A 14,069-nucleotide genomic window follows, 5' to 3' on the forward strand; every position below is an offset into this window, starting at 1 on the left:
AGTTATTTCTACTTACAATTTTGAGCACGCCTCTTGTAGATTTTCAATTTATGACCATTGTCATTAAAAGTTCTGTTGATGCATCTAATTTAGGTGCTAATATTTTAATTCTTGAGATGAGAACAACACTTGAGACTTATGCCTTAATGGCTTCAATATTTATATATTTTGACTTAATCTTCGTATATTATTTATAAATATATATTTTTCGTTTCACGAATTATTAATTAAATGTGTTTAATTTATTGTGAAGTTTTTGCTTCTAATTGTAATTATATTTATAAATATATATAAAATTAAAATATCATTGCATACTATCAGCAAATTTGGGAATAATTTCTTTTATATAAATAAGAATATATTATTGCAATCACAAGATATTACCGACAAATATTTCGTCAGATTTCGTCGGTAAAATGCCTCTAATATTTGCGACTTAGCAACGGCTTATAGTTGCAAAAATCGGTGGCTATTTATTGCAACTAAGTTTTGCGATCGATTTGTAGTCGCAATATTTGTGACCTAGAAAGAAAAAATGAGGTTAGTGAATTTAGCAACAAGCTACTTAGCGACCGATTCCATTCGGTCGCTAAAAAGCAATTGCGACCACATTAGCGACAGAAATTTCGGTCGCTAGATCGCTAACTCGCTGTTTTCTTGTAGTGCAAACGGCTGATTCATTAAACTAGAATTAAAAATAATTACAGCGATGAAGGGTGATAATTTTGAAATATGATAATCCCACTTTCTTCAAACAGATTTGGATGCAACAGTTCGAGAAGGGTATGAGCTACTATATTCGTTGATCGTTTAATAAATAAGAGAACAAGTTCGTTTGTTTTCAATTTTCAAAACTGCTTTTGCCTTTTAAGTCTAGAAAGGACACAAAAAGTGTTTAGTTAAAATTAGAAATAGATGTTTTTTTGATGAAAAATAAACTAATAGCTACTACTTATTTTTAACAACAAATAGCAAACCGCTAACAGCATTAGTAAACAACAAAAAAGAACATGTGAAACAAACGGCCTTAAAGTCTAAGATTGTTTTTTTTTAACAAAAAATCCCCCCTAGCAAACACTTCACATTGTCTATGACTTAAAGCTGGGAAGGAGTATAATTTTAATATTCTAAAACTTTAGTTCTTTCATTCCTTGCTGTCTTAGAGAGAAGTGGTTCACCTTTTTTCCCCATTCCTACTCTCAGAACTGCTTCCTTAACCTTTTTCGGTCTGTCATTGCCACCGTCACTCTCACCACCTTGTTTATTTCTCTTTTATATATATATATATAGAAACTTTAGTTTTTAATTTCATATTTTCACTTTCTTATTGATTTAGAATCTATATATCTTGTCCAAAGTTATTTTTTTTTATCTTAGCAAGAGCGAAAAAAATTCATCTTATCTGTAGATCTATGGATTTATGTAGTTGGAAAAAAAAAAAAAAAATCAGATCCAAATATCCAAAAAAGGCTAAATGATGATGAATGGATTGCAACGGTTTTTCAACGGGATTCAACTTATCATAATCGGATAATTTATATCTTTATTGTTTTATTTGTACCATTTATGGTTTTTATTATTATTTGTTATATTTTTCTTTCATGTATGGGTGCATACATGTGGGCAGAGCTAGGAAGAGTCGGGGAGGATCCACCGACCCTCCGGCTCATCGGAAAACCCCTCAAGGAGGTGGTCCGACAAGCTCTGCATCCTTTAGCTGCCATGGCTGGAAGCTACTCCAATCATGACAGCCTATGAAGAAAATATAAGATCTAATAGAGGGATAGATAGTGATTGAAGAGAACTTTTACATTTCTTTTAATTTTTTTTAGTATTTATTGCAAAAACGTACTTTTAATCCATAAATGATGTATAACTGAAAGGAGTTATATAATAATATAAATACAAGTCAGGCTGCTTCCGTATGTGCTACTAGCATATATAAATATAAGGTTCAGATCCTCTTATGTTTATCCAAAACAGAAGAGGTTCTATTAGTGTAATCTACACCCTTATAGTATTAACTCATTTATTGGTTTGGTTTCAGTCTATGATGTCTGACTTGAACTTGATCAACCGGTTGGATTACAAAACAAACATGCCTCCAGTGTGGTCCGCATTGGGTTTTTTAAAATGCAATAATCTAATAAATATTGGATCAACCTCTGACCGGGAGTCCCGGTTTTTTATATTTAAAAAAATAATAGTAATTAAATTTTTTTATATTTTCGATTAATATTAAAAACCTTAAAAACTTCTAGACTCTAATTTAATACATTATTTATGTTCAACTTTATTTATATTGTACTAAAATGTTGTCTTTAAAAAATTAAAATAAAAATAATAGTAAGTTTTTGGCTTGTTTTAATAGTGTTGGGGTGTGTATTATTTCTGACCCTCTAGCTGAAACTATTGCAATTAAGATTGCTTTGGATTGGTGTGAGTCTAAGTACTTTTGTAATGTGATCTTTGAGAGTGATGCGAAGGTTGTTACAGACAAATTACTTGGTACTGCTTTATATCGCTCAGAGGTGGGAGTGGTTATTGATGATATCAGACAGATTCTGCTTAGACGTCCAGATTATTCTGTGACCTTCATCTCGAGATTAGCGAACGGAGCGGCTCATGCTATGGCTAGGCATGCTCAGTCCAATGCTAGTTTCGTTAGTGATTTTTTCTATCCCTGATTTCTTGGTTTCTATAGTTTGTAATGAATTTTCTTTGATTTCTTAATTCCATTTTGTTTGGTTTCAAAAAAAAATAATAAAAATAAAATATTGTCTTTATCTTATTTAAAAAAAATTAATTTGATTTTTTATTTTTGTTAACTTATACTAAGCATAGAAAGCACTCTATATATTTCATTATGATTTAATTTAATATTTTTTATTTGATGATAGTGTTTATTTTGATATTAATTTTAATTTGGCAAAAAGCATCCTGAGGCCCCTAGTCTTTCATTGTCTGATGCATTAAGCCTTCGACCTTTCATTTAGACACATTGAGCCACTGATCTTTCATTGTTTGGTGCATTAAGCCCTCGATATTTCATTTAGACACATAGAGCCCTTGATCTTTCATATATCGGTGTATTAGGTCCTTTTGTAAATCAATTCATATATAGGTGTATTAAGGGCATGTTTGGTTCAACTGTTAGCTAGTAGAGGTTGCTGTTGATGTTAGGTGTTGTAGTTAGTTGTTTGTTGTTGTTGTTGGTTGTTTGTTATTAATTATTTAATTATTAGTGTTTGGTAAAATTATACTAAACTATTACTGTTAGTTTATATTTATTTCTAATATGGACATATTTTAAATTAATCCACAAATAAATTATAAAATAAAAAAATATATTATACAAATTAATAAAAATAAATTATATAAAAAATAAAAAATAAAAAATTTATTGAACGCAACAAAACTTTATTTTTCGATAATTTTGTTCTAGAAATAAAAATAATGCCAAAAAAGAAATACATTTTGTGGAAATAAGAAGGATAATTTTGTCAATAACAAGTAACTACAAATAACTATCCATGAAAAGAGCTTTTCGTGAAAAGCTCCAAAATGCTGCAGTGTCTAGAAAAAATATTAAACGTTGCGGTTATATAAACCTAACTAAATGTTATGTTTCTTGCGGTTTGGAGTAAAACGCTAATAATTAAATAACTAATAACAAACAGCAACAGTAACAGCAACATCTATTAGCTAATGGTTGAACCAAACAGGCCCTTAATACACCCATATATGAATTGATTTACAAAAGGACCTAATACACCCATATATGAAAGATCAAGGGCTCAATGTGTCTAAATGAAAAATCGAGAGCTTAATGCACCAAACAATGAAAGATTGGAGGCTGAATGTGTCTAAATAAAAGATCGGGGGCTTAATGCACCAAACAATGAACGATCAGGGGCCTCAGGATGCTTTTTGCCTTTTAATTTTCATTTTTCTATTCTGGGTGTTTAACCCTCCTTGATTACCAAAAAAAAAATTTAATTTTTTAACTTAATTTAATTTTTTTTATTTTTTATGGTAGGCAAAGGAAAGAAAAAAAAACAAAAACAGAAAAAAAAACTTTAGCCCGGGATTAGCCTGGGAAAGCTAACCCCAACTTGATCAGCAGAAAGTAACGAATAGAGGAAGTCCGGAGGGGACGAGAAGGTAGAGACACCAAGCATCCTCTCTTGGCCCTCAGCCGCAAGGCGGTCAACAACCTTGTTTTGCTCCCTGAAGACATACCCAAAGCTTATGGAGTCGAAGGAGGAACATAACCTTTTGATCCCTTTTAGCAAATTTTGGTTACCTAAACAAAAAGTCTTATTTTCAGAAATAGATCTAACTGCTTCAAGTTTGTCCGATTCCACAAGCAACCTTTTTAGACCCAGGTTCTTAGCGAGCCTAAGCCCATAGAATATACCCCAAAGCTCAGCAACGAAGGAAGAGCCTACTCCGAGGTTTTGAGTGAAGCCAGACACCCAAGCACCTCCAGCGTCTCTCAAGACTCCACCAGCCGCGATCCTACCATCCGCAAGACAGGAACCATCCGTATTTAACTTCACAGTCCCTTCCCCGGGTTTGCTCCAACCTAAAAGCTGAACCACCTTCCTCTGGCAAGAAAAAGGTAAACCCTCCTCTTTAAAGTTTTCAATAATGGAGTTAATTTTTTTAGAAAAATAGGCTCGTAAATTAGGAAAGGAAACTGCTCCCTCTCCAAAAATATCCGCATTCCTCCACTGCCACAGCTGGTGACAAACAACAGCGAAGAGAATAGCACCATGCTTAAGCTCAGGTAATAACAAACCTTTAACACCATCCGTGAACCAATCCTGACCAGGATAGGCTAAGAAATTAGGCAGCAGAAAGCTCGGAAGAACTTCCCTCCACACCTTATTACTCTTCTCACAGTCTCTAAGAGTATGGCAGATAGTTTCAGCCTCACCTTTGCATCTACTACAAGTATCAGCCTCCACTAAATGCCGTCTTTTTCTTTCCACTTTTGTGAGCAACCTGTCTTTAGCCCCAAGCCACATGAAACTCCTAATGCGATAGGGAACCTTCAGGGCCCAAATGCTCTTCCAAGCAGCTGAAGGAGGATAATCAGAGTTAATATAGAAAGCCTCAAAAGCAGATTTATAAGAAAAAGCCCCGTTATTGGTAAGGGACCAATAATGACTATCCCTATCATCCTCCTCATTGCTCACCTTAGCTCCCCTGATATTCATTAGCGACTCCAGATTAAGGTAAGCCTCAAAATTAGACCAAATCCACTCTCCCTCTGAGTCCACCACATCAGCAATACTCCAGTGACGCTTCTCCATCGGCGGAGGAAAAATACACTCCTCTAATAAAGACTTCCCCCCAGCCAGGTGTCGTTCCAAAAGCTAATAGATCTGCCATTACCCACTGACCAACCAATCCCAGAGCAGAACTTGAAAAAAACTGCATTAACCCCTTTCCATAGGAAGGAACAACAAGGAACTCTATCTTTCGGCCCCGCAAAGACCTTATCTTTTCTATACTTACCACATAATAATCGAACCCAAAAAGTCGATGGGGACTGCCACATTTTCCACAGAAGCTTCATCAACAGAACTTTGTTATTATCTCTGGCTTGTCTAATTCCTAAACCTCCCCTATCTTTAGGTTGGCAGACATCCTTCCAAGGAACAAGATGAATTTTATTTATATCATTTTTTTATAATTATACATATAATAATTTTAAATTAATTAATTATAATTAATTAGTTAATTGTTTATCTATTTGTTATATCATTCAATCTTTCCCAAAAAAAAAAAATTATATCATTCAATCTAATAGATTCTGCATCCAAACACTAGTTTCCATTAAAATTGGGTTTATTTTATTCCCTCCGTTTGCATTATTAGTCATTAATATTCATTTATTTTGAAAAAAAGAAATAGAAAAACTACTGAGAAGTTGACTTAATAATAATAATAATAATAATTTCTTCAATAATAATAATAATAATAATAATAATAATAGTAATAATAATAGTGAAAGGAACATAACGGTGATATGGAAAAACAAACAAATTATAGCAATTAAAATGGCTTAATATTGTTTGCTTTTGAACTTATGTGAACTTTTAAAGTATTTTAATAGTTCCGAATTTGCATAAAATGTCATTTAATTTCTTAAACTTGCGTAAAATATATAATCAATTCATCACTCGGTTACAAAAAAAAAAGTAAGTTAAATGCGGAAAATGTATTACATACTTCTTAAAAAAAAGTAAAACGATCAAGGTCGAAGTATGCGGTTCTAATATTAGACAAGATCAATATTATAGTTGAACAAATTTTATGAATTATATAATAATAATCTAAGACGTGTATACTAGATATTCCACATTTAACTTTTTTTTTCTGAAACCAAATGATTAATTTATTATATTTTAGGCAAGTTTCAGAGGTTAAATGACATTTTATGCAAATTCGGAACTATTAAAATACTTTAAAATTCACATAAGTTAATAGGCCAAATAATGTAGTGGTGAAGCTCTCAGCCTAGTGGTTGAGAGTTTACCTATGCCTTGGGAGGTCATGGGTTCGAATCACATCCGGGTCTGGTGGGGATTTTTCTTTCTTCTTTAATGTAAGCGCATTGTGCGCAAATTTTTTAAAAAAATAAAAAAAATAGGGCAAATAATGTATTAAGCCAATTAAAAAGGAACATTTGTTCTTGTTATTGGTCCATAAATACAAGGTTTAAGCAAGTATACGTGCAGAACTCATTTTCAAAATCAGAAAATGGGTTCTTCTTTAATCCTCCGCGAGGAATTCAACTGTTTACTAATCGAAAAACAAAACGAAGAGATCGGAAAGCTCTACGTCCTACTCGAAGGAATTGGAATGAAAAGATATCGTGATGAAAGCGATGAAGATTTCAGAATCCGAACATTCCCAAAAGCATTGGAAAAACTTCCCGATAATTCTGAATATGAGCGGGAATTCTTCGAGAACAGAATTATTCCTTCTCTGTGATACAGATTGGAAGCGATAAGTGAAGGTTTTAATCGTAAACCAACAAAGATGTTCTTCTCTAGCTAAACTAGAAGGAGTGAATCCCAATAACAAGGTAAAAACCTTAGGTTCTCAAAGAGAAATGATATTTGATTGATAAAAGTAGTCCAATCCTTAAAAAAATGAGGGTTTAAATACTCCCCTTTAATAATGACAAAAGACAAAGATTACCCCTACTAGGGTTACATTCAGGTTATCGACTGAAGGGTAAAATGGGTGATACGCCCCGACAATAGGTACAATGGTACATGTACGGATTGTTAGGGTTGCTGGTGAAATACTTCGGGAGGAAGTAAACCTAGAGATCCGCCAGTAAGCATAGAGATCCGCCCAGGGTAGATGTTGATGCGCCTCCTTGCGTACTCTTAGATTCGCCCTGCTTGCTGGTCTTGGGGATCCGCCCTCCTAGGTACAACCTCCGTGTGTCTGATGTCTGGGGATCCGCCAGAGCGCGTGTGATCAGTGATCCCAGTTAGGATGTCCGCATCATTCTTTCCTTTTTAAAAAGAATTCGGCACTGATTCGCCCTGTTTGAACTCCAAAGGACCATCCGGCTTCCATGGGCTAAGGTCACGGATGTTGAATGCTGGTGAGATTTTGCCAAGCCAGTTCGGCAATGCTATATGATAGGCATTGGCATTGACCTTCTTGGTGATCTTATATGGTCCGTATTTCCTAGGCCGAAGTTTGCTGCTTGCGGCGTTGGCGAGTCTCTCTTTGCCCAAATATACCATAACTTCATCCCCGGCTTCAAACTGTAGGTCTCTGCGGTGCTCATCCGCCTTAGCCTTTAATTTTTGATTTCTCTCTTCAAGAGTCTCTTTCACCTCTTGGTGCATTTGTACATAATCCTTGGCCAGCTGGTTGGCAGTCACGTTTCCTTTAGGAAGGGGGGCTATATCAAGGACGTGATACCTTTCAACTTAAGGCGTCCGCCACCTTGTTCTGTTTTCCAGCCTTGTGGACAAGCTTATAGGGGAACTTATCTATGAAGGCGGACCACCGAGCATGCATGGAGCTTCGAAGTTGTTTCTGACTTCCCAGTACTTGAGAGCTTGGTGGTCAGTGTAGAGGATGAATTCTTTCCCCACCAAGTAATGCTCCCACACTTTCAACGCCCTCACTACAGTATAAAAGTCTTGATCATACGTTGCCCACTTTTGCCGTGCCTCACAGAGCTTCTCACTGAAATATGCGATGGGCCTCTTCTCTTGCATCAAGACACCGCCAATCCCAACTCCACTGGCATCACACTCAACTTCGAACAGTTTATCAAAATTGGGATACGCCAGCACGGGCGCTGTACTCAACTTCTCCTTGATCAGGGTGAAGCTCTTCTCTTGGGCATCCGCCCACTCGAATCCCTTTCCTTTCTTCAAACATTCTGTCAACGGGGCCACTATGGAACTGAAATTCTTGATGAATCGTCGATAAAATGTTGCTAGCCCATGAAAACTCCTGACATCCCCCACATTCCTCGGAGTAGGCCATTCTCGAATAGCTCTTACCTTCTCCCCATCAACTTGGACTCCGTCGCCACTGACCACGAACCCAAGGAAAACTAGGCTCTCCATGACAAAATCACACTTCTTAGTGTTGGCGTATAGCTGGTGTTTCCTTAACAGGTCAAACACTGTCCGCAAGTGCTCCACATGTTCCGCCAGGGTCTCGCTATGGATCAGGATGTCATCAAAATACACAACTACAAACTTTCCAATCACCGGGCGAAGCACCTGATTCATCAGCCCCATAAAAGTACTGGGGGCGTTAGTCATCCCGAATGGCATAAGTAACCATTCATACAATCCATCTCTGGTCTTGAAGGCGGTCTTCCACTCATCCCCAGATCGGATTCGTATTTGATGATAACCGCTCCTGAGATCAATCTTGGAGAAGACTCGAGATCCGCCAAGTTGGTCCAGCATATCATCCAACCTTGGAATCGGGAACTTGTACTTGATGGTGATCTTGTTAATGGCCCTGCTGTCAACACACATCCGCCAAGACCCATCCTTCTTTGGTGTAAGTAAAGCTGGAACAGCGTAAGGACTCATACTCTCCCTAACGTATCCCATCTCGATGAGTTCCTCCACTTTCTCTCTCATGATGTCATTCTCATTTGGACTCATTCGATAATGTGGGAGGCTTGGTAAACTAGCCCCAGGCACAAGATCGATATGATGTTGGATGTCTCTCAAAGGTGGTAACCCACTTGGCAACCCTTCATGGAACAGATCTTGATATTCGCCAAGTAGGCGGGTCACTTCAGTCGACATCTCCCTTTCACCCTTTTGGGCGGATTCGTGATTCGCCTTAACCATTATCATATACACCATCTGGCTCTCTTCACATTCACTGACAAAAGATTTGTGTGTGGGACAGACTACCAAGGTAGACTTCTCATCGGCCTTTGGCTCTCTCGTCATTGGCGTAAGTACGAACTTCACCCCATTCTTCACAAACCTGTAAGTGTTCTCTCTTCCTGCGTGGATGGCGTCGTTGTCAAACTACTAGGGTCGGCCCAACAATAGATGGCAGGAATCCATATCAACCACATCACAACAGACTTCCTCACTATAATCACCAATCACAATAGGTACCTTGCATCTCTGGGTCACCCTAAGTTCACCCACGTTCTTGATCCAGCCCACTCTATAGGGGTCAGGATGTGCCTCCGCCAACAACCCGAATTTCTGAACGGCGCTACTGCTCACAATGTTCTCTTTGCTCCCACTATCTATTATCACATTGCATCGCCCACCTTTCACAAGACAGCGAGTCCTGAATAGTCGGTGCCTCTGATCTCCCTCTATTCGGCTAGAGACTAACAAACACTATACCACATGAATGGCGTATCTCTCTTCATCCGCCTCATCATCATCTTCTCCTAAGGGTTCACTAAATACTTCATCCCCGTCGTCATAGTCATCTTCATACCTCTCCACCACGTTGGCGCTCTTCCTCCTAGGACACTCGTTGGATCTATGGCCTGGCTCATTGCACCGAAAACATTTAAAAGGTGCTGACCTCGCATACGGGTTGTTGCTCTTAGGTGGTATAGGTGCTTCCCTATATGGCCTAGTATCTCCGACAGATCCCCTTCCCACACTGTTGACTTTGGCCCCACTGGCACTCGCCACCTGCTTGCCTTTGTCATAGGACTTCACGGTATCTCTTCCTCCAGGTGTATACTCAATAGTGGCGGATCTCCTGGATCTCCCGGTTAGTTGAGACTCGGCCTTAAGGGGTAAATTCCTGGCATCTTGTACCCAAACCACCATCAGTGTGCCAATACGATCCTGGATGTTGTATCTCAACCCTTTTGGATACCTAGAGGTCTTTTGGCTTTCAGTCTCCGACAAGTTGGCCCTTGCTGACAGCCTCAAGAACTCTGAGGTATACTCATGGACACTTCGAGTCCCTTGAGAGCATCCCCTGTAGGAGCTGTAAATATATTGCTCATAATCCGGCGGTAAGAACCGCTCCCTCAACATCGCTTTCATCCGTAGCCAAGATCTAATCGGATCTCTGCCCCCTCTTCTTCTTTCTTCCCTCATCTGATCCCACCAAACTGATGCGCCACCCTTCAGGCGATACGCCACCAGCCTTACTTTCCTCTCATCAGGAATCCCAGCATGCTCAAAGAAACATTCAACCTCCGATAACCAGTCTAAGAACCCCTCGATATCCAGTTCGCCTCCAAAAGACGGTAAGTCTATTTTTAGTTTAAAGGCATCATCTCTATCAAAGTTCCCTAGACCTGGGTATCCCCTAGCAACCTCCACACGTCGGTTGTCAACAGGCCCAACATCCCTCATAGTTCTAACGGTATCATCATTCCCGATACCCTCAAAGTCATCACTATCAGCGTTATGCACAATGACAAAGTTGGGTCTCCTTACCTCAGGATCCCTAGGACCCATTTGTGGAAGTGGTTGTTCACGGACTCCTTCATTTCTCTGGTTCGGTCCTCCCGCAGTGGGTAGGATTACCGCCAGAACCTCCAGCTTGAAGTTTTCGAAGGAGGTGGTTAGCTCCAAGAACCGTTGGTCGGTTTGTCTCTGCCGTTCATGGCTGGCTTGGATCTGCTCCGCGAGGTGCTCCCTCAGCTCCTCATACCTCCGGTCACTGGTTTCTATGGAATCGATTGGCTCTGATACCAACTGATACAGATTGGAAGCGATAAGTGAAGGTTTTAATCGTAAACCAACAAAGATGTTCTTCTCTAGCTAAACTAGAAGGAGTGAATCCCAATAACAAGGTAAAAACCTTAGGTTCTCAAAGAGAAATGATATTTGATTGATAAAAGTTGTCAAATCCTTACAAAAATGAGGGTTTAAATACTCCCCTTTAATAATGACAAAAGACAAAGATTACCCCTACTAGGGTTACATTCAGGTTATCGACTGAAGGGTAAAATGGGTGATACGCCCCGACAATCGGTACAATGGAACAGGTACGGATTGTCAGGGTTGTTGGTGAAATACTTCGGGAGGAAGTAAACCTAGAGATCCGCCAGTAAGCATAGAGATCCGCCCAGGGTAGATGTTGATGCGCCTCCTTGCGTACTCTTAGATTCGCCCTGCTTACTGGTCTTGGGGATCCGCCATCCTAGGTACAACCTTCGTGGGTCTGATGTCTGGGGATCCGCCAGAGTGCGTGTGATCAGTGATCCCAGTTAGGATGTCCGCATTACTCTGATCGACGATTTCAAAAAATCATCTGCGGAAACACAAGAAATCCTTATGAAAAAACTTTCTGAGCTCACTGATGGTCTTTCGATTAAGAGAAGATCTAAAGAAAGTAAGCATGATTTCAACATCCGATTTTATTCCCGGCTTTTGCCTACACTTTCGCCTGATTCCAAGTACAAAATGGTGTAGTTTGCGTGGCAGATCGACGAATACAACTCGGATGATGAGTCAAACTCAGCTCGTATTAACCGTGGAGCATTAATTAGAGTATATGATGAAATTGCTGAGATTCCTGAAGGAGAAGGTGGATTATCTTATCCAATGGAATCACTAAAGATTGCTGAAGGAGAATCTGGGTTTAATCCGGCGCTTATCAAAACTCTAAGCGGTCGGCCTCCTCCATCTTCTCCGCCGTCTTCATCTAAACCTCCACCGCCACTTAAAAGGAAGAACAAAAAATAAAGAATCCTCTATCAGTTTTCCTGCCAGTGTTTTCTTGTATTTTTTTATTTCAATTTTAGACTTAGTTTTGTATGTCAAATATCTCAACGAATCATTTTGAAATAATGTACTTGTGTGATTTTAATTTACTAGATTAAGATAAGTACAATAAAATTTGTTAGTTAGAAACTAAATTATTATGTAAATAATTACATACAAAATAGACACAAAAACAAGTTGGATTTTAAAATTATCATAAAACAATTTAGTTTTATTGTATATTTCGTATATTTTTTTTAGAAAGAGGATAATTGTTTCATTCATACGGAAAACAGTACATATCGATACAAGTAATTAAAAAATTACAATTTAGAAGTACATTTTGAAGTTGCATCCTCAATATCATAGATTGTGATAGAGTAATAGTAATTGTTTCAAACTATTTTTGGCACAACGACGAGAAACACATTCCGCCAAGAAACGATTTCATAGTCTTTTTCTCCAAAATGACTTCATGATATTTCAATAAGCCAAATATATATGATAATTGACAAAAAAACTTTTCTGATTTTCATGAATAAAAACATAATATCACCAATATAGAGAAACATACCACAACCACTCATAAAAGGAGAAAAAAAAACTAAAAATAAGGAAAAAATTTATCAAATCTATCACTACAAGAAAAACAACCATTACTGAGTGCTTATGGTTTTTGGTTTTTTTTTTTTTTTTTTGCTACATTGACAATCTTGGTAATAGCAAAGACCATAGTCCTCTATTTGATGAGTGTCGAATTCACCAAAAATAAAATACCTACTCTTGGAATCCAAAAACTGTAGTAAATATGGAGAATGATCGAATCCTCAGAGACTGGTAGAATTATAACTTTTCAGAATTAACAATTAAAAGTAAAAGGGGGGGTTTTTTGGTTTATAGAATGAAATAAATAGAAAATAACAAATAATAATAAAATAGGAGAAAAATTAAGTAGTTGAGAAATATATATGAGAAAGATTCCAGCTAGAGGTTAGGTTTGAGTCTTGAATTGAACAATTGATCATCGATCATAGAAAATATAAATTTCAACCCTTCAAATAAATTAGCTATGGTTATTAAAAAGCATTAACAACCTATCTCTTCTTACCGATTGGACAATTAAGAAAAGCTCATTAATTTTCCCTAATCAATTAAACAGTTCCAAACAAGCTTCGGAATTTAATTTGATTGAAAGCATTAAAGTATGAAAGAGATACCAATTCTACTCAATAATCACTAAAGCAGGATTATTTAAAGCATATCAATTACATTCACAACATAGGTTAAAAGTTTGTCCACAATTAACTATGTTATTTGCTACTTGCATTAGATGAATTAAACGATTACGTATTTAAACATCTAATTAGCAAAACGATTACAAGTAAATAATCAAATCAAGGATTCAATTAAATCATGCAATACGAACAAAAACAGAATAGAAATTGATTACTTGAAATAGATGAAAAAGATTAAGTACAGAATGATCTCCCAATTGATTGTTCAAGACCTAAAAACCTCTAGCTAGAAATTGGAAATTAGTTCATATTGGAGGAAGAAGAAGCCATGAAAGAATGATGATACATGAAGAGCCATTGATATTTTTTCTTGTTCTTTCTGCGTGTGTCTTCTTTTATGTGTGTGTCCTCCTCCCAAATGTGGTTCTGGTTGTCTCTTTTTATAGCTTTCACAATTGTGCCTCTTGGCTTTTAGGAGAGAGAAAAACTGACTCTTATTAATTCCTCATAAAAATATTAAGAGAAACTTTCCTTTAGAATTAAACTCTAAAAGAAACTCAGCTTTAGTATTAAACTCTAATTAGGACTATTTAAGAAAATCAGGGAGAAAATC

The sequence above is a fragment of the Euphorbia lathyris genome, chromosome 3 (assembly GCF_963576675.1).
Source record: "Euphorbia lathyris chromosome 3, ddEupLath1.1, whole genome shotgun sequence".
Lineage (NCBI taxonomy): Eukaryota > Viridiplantae > Streptophyta > Magnoliopsida > Malpighiales > Euphorbiaceae > Euphorbia > Euphorbia lathyris.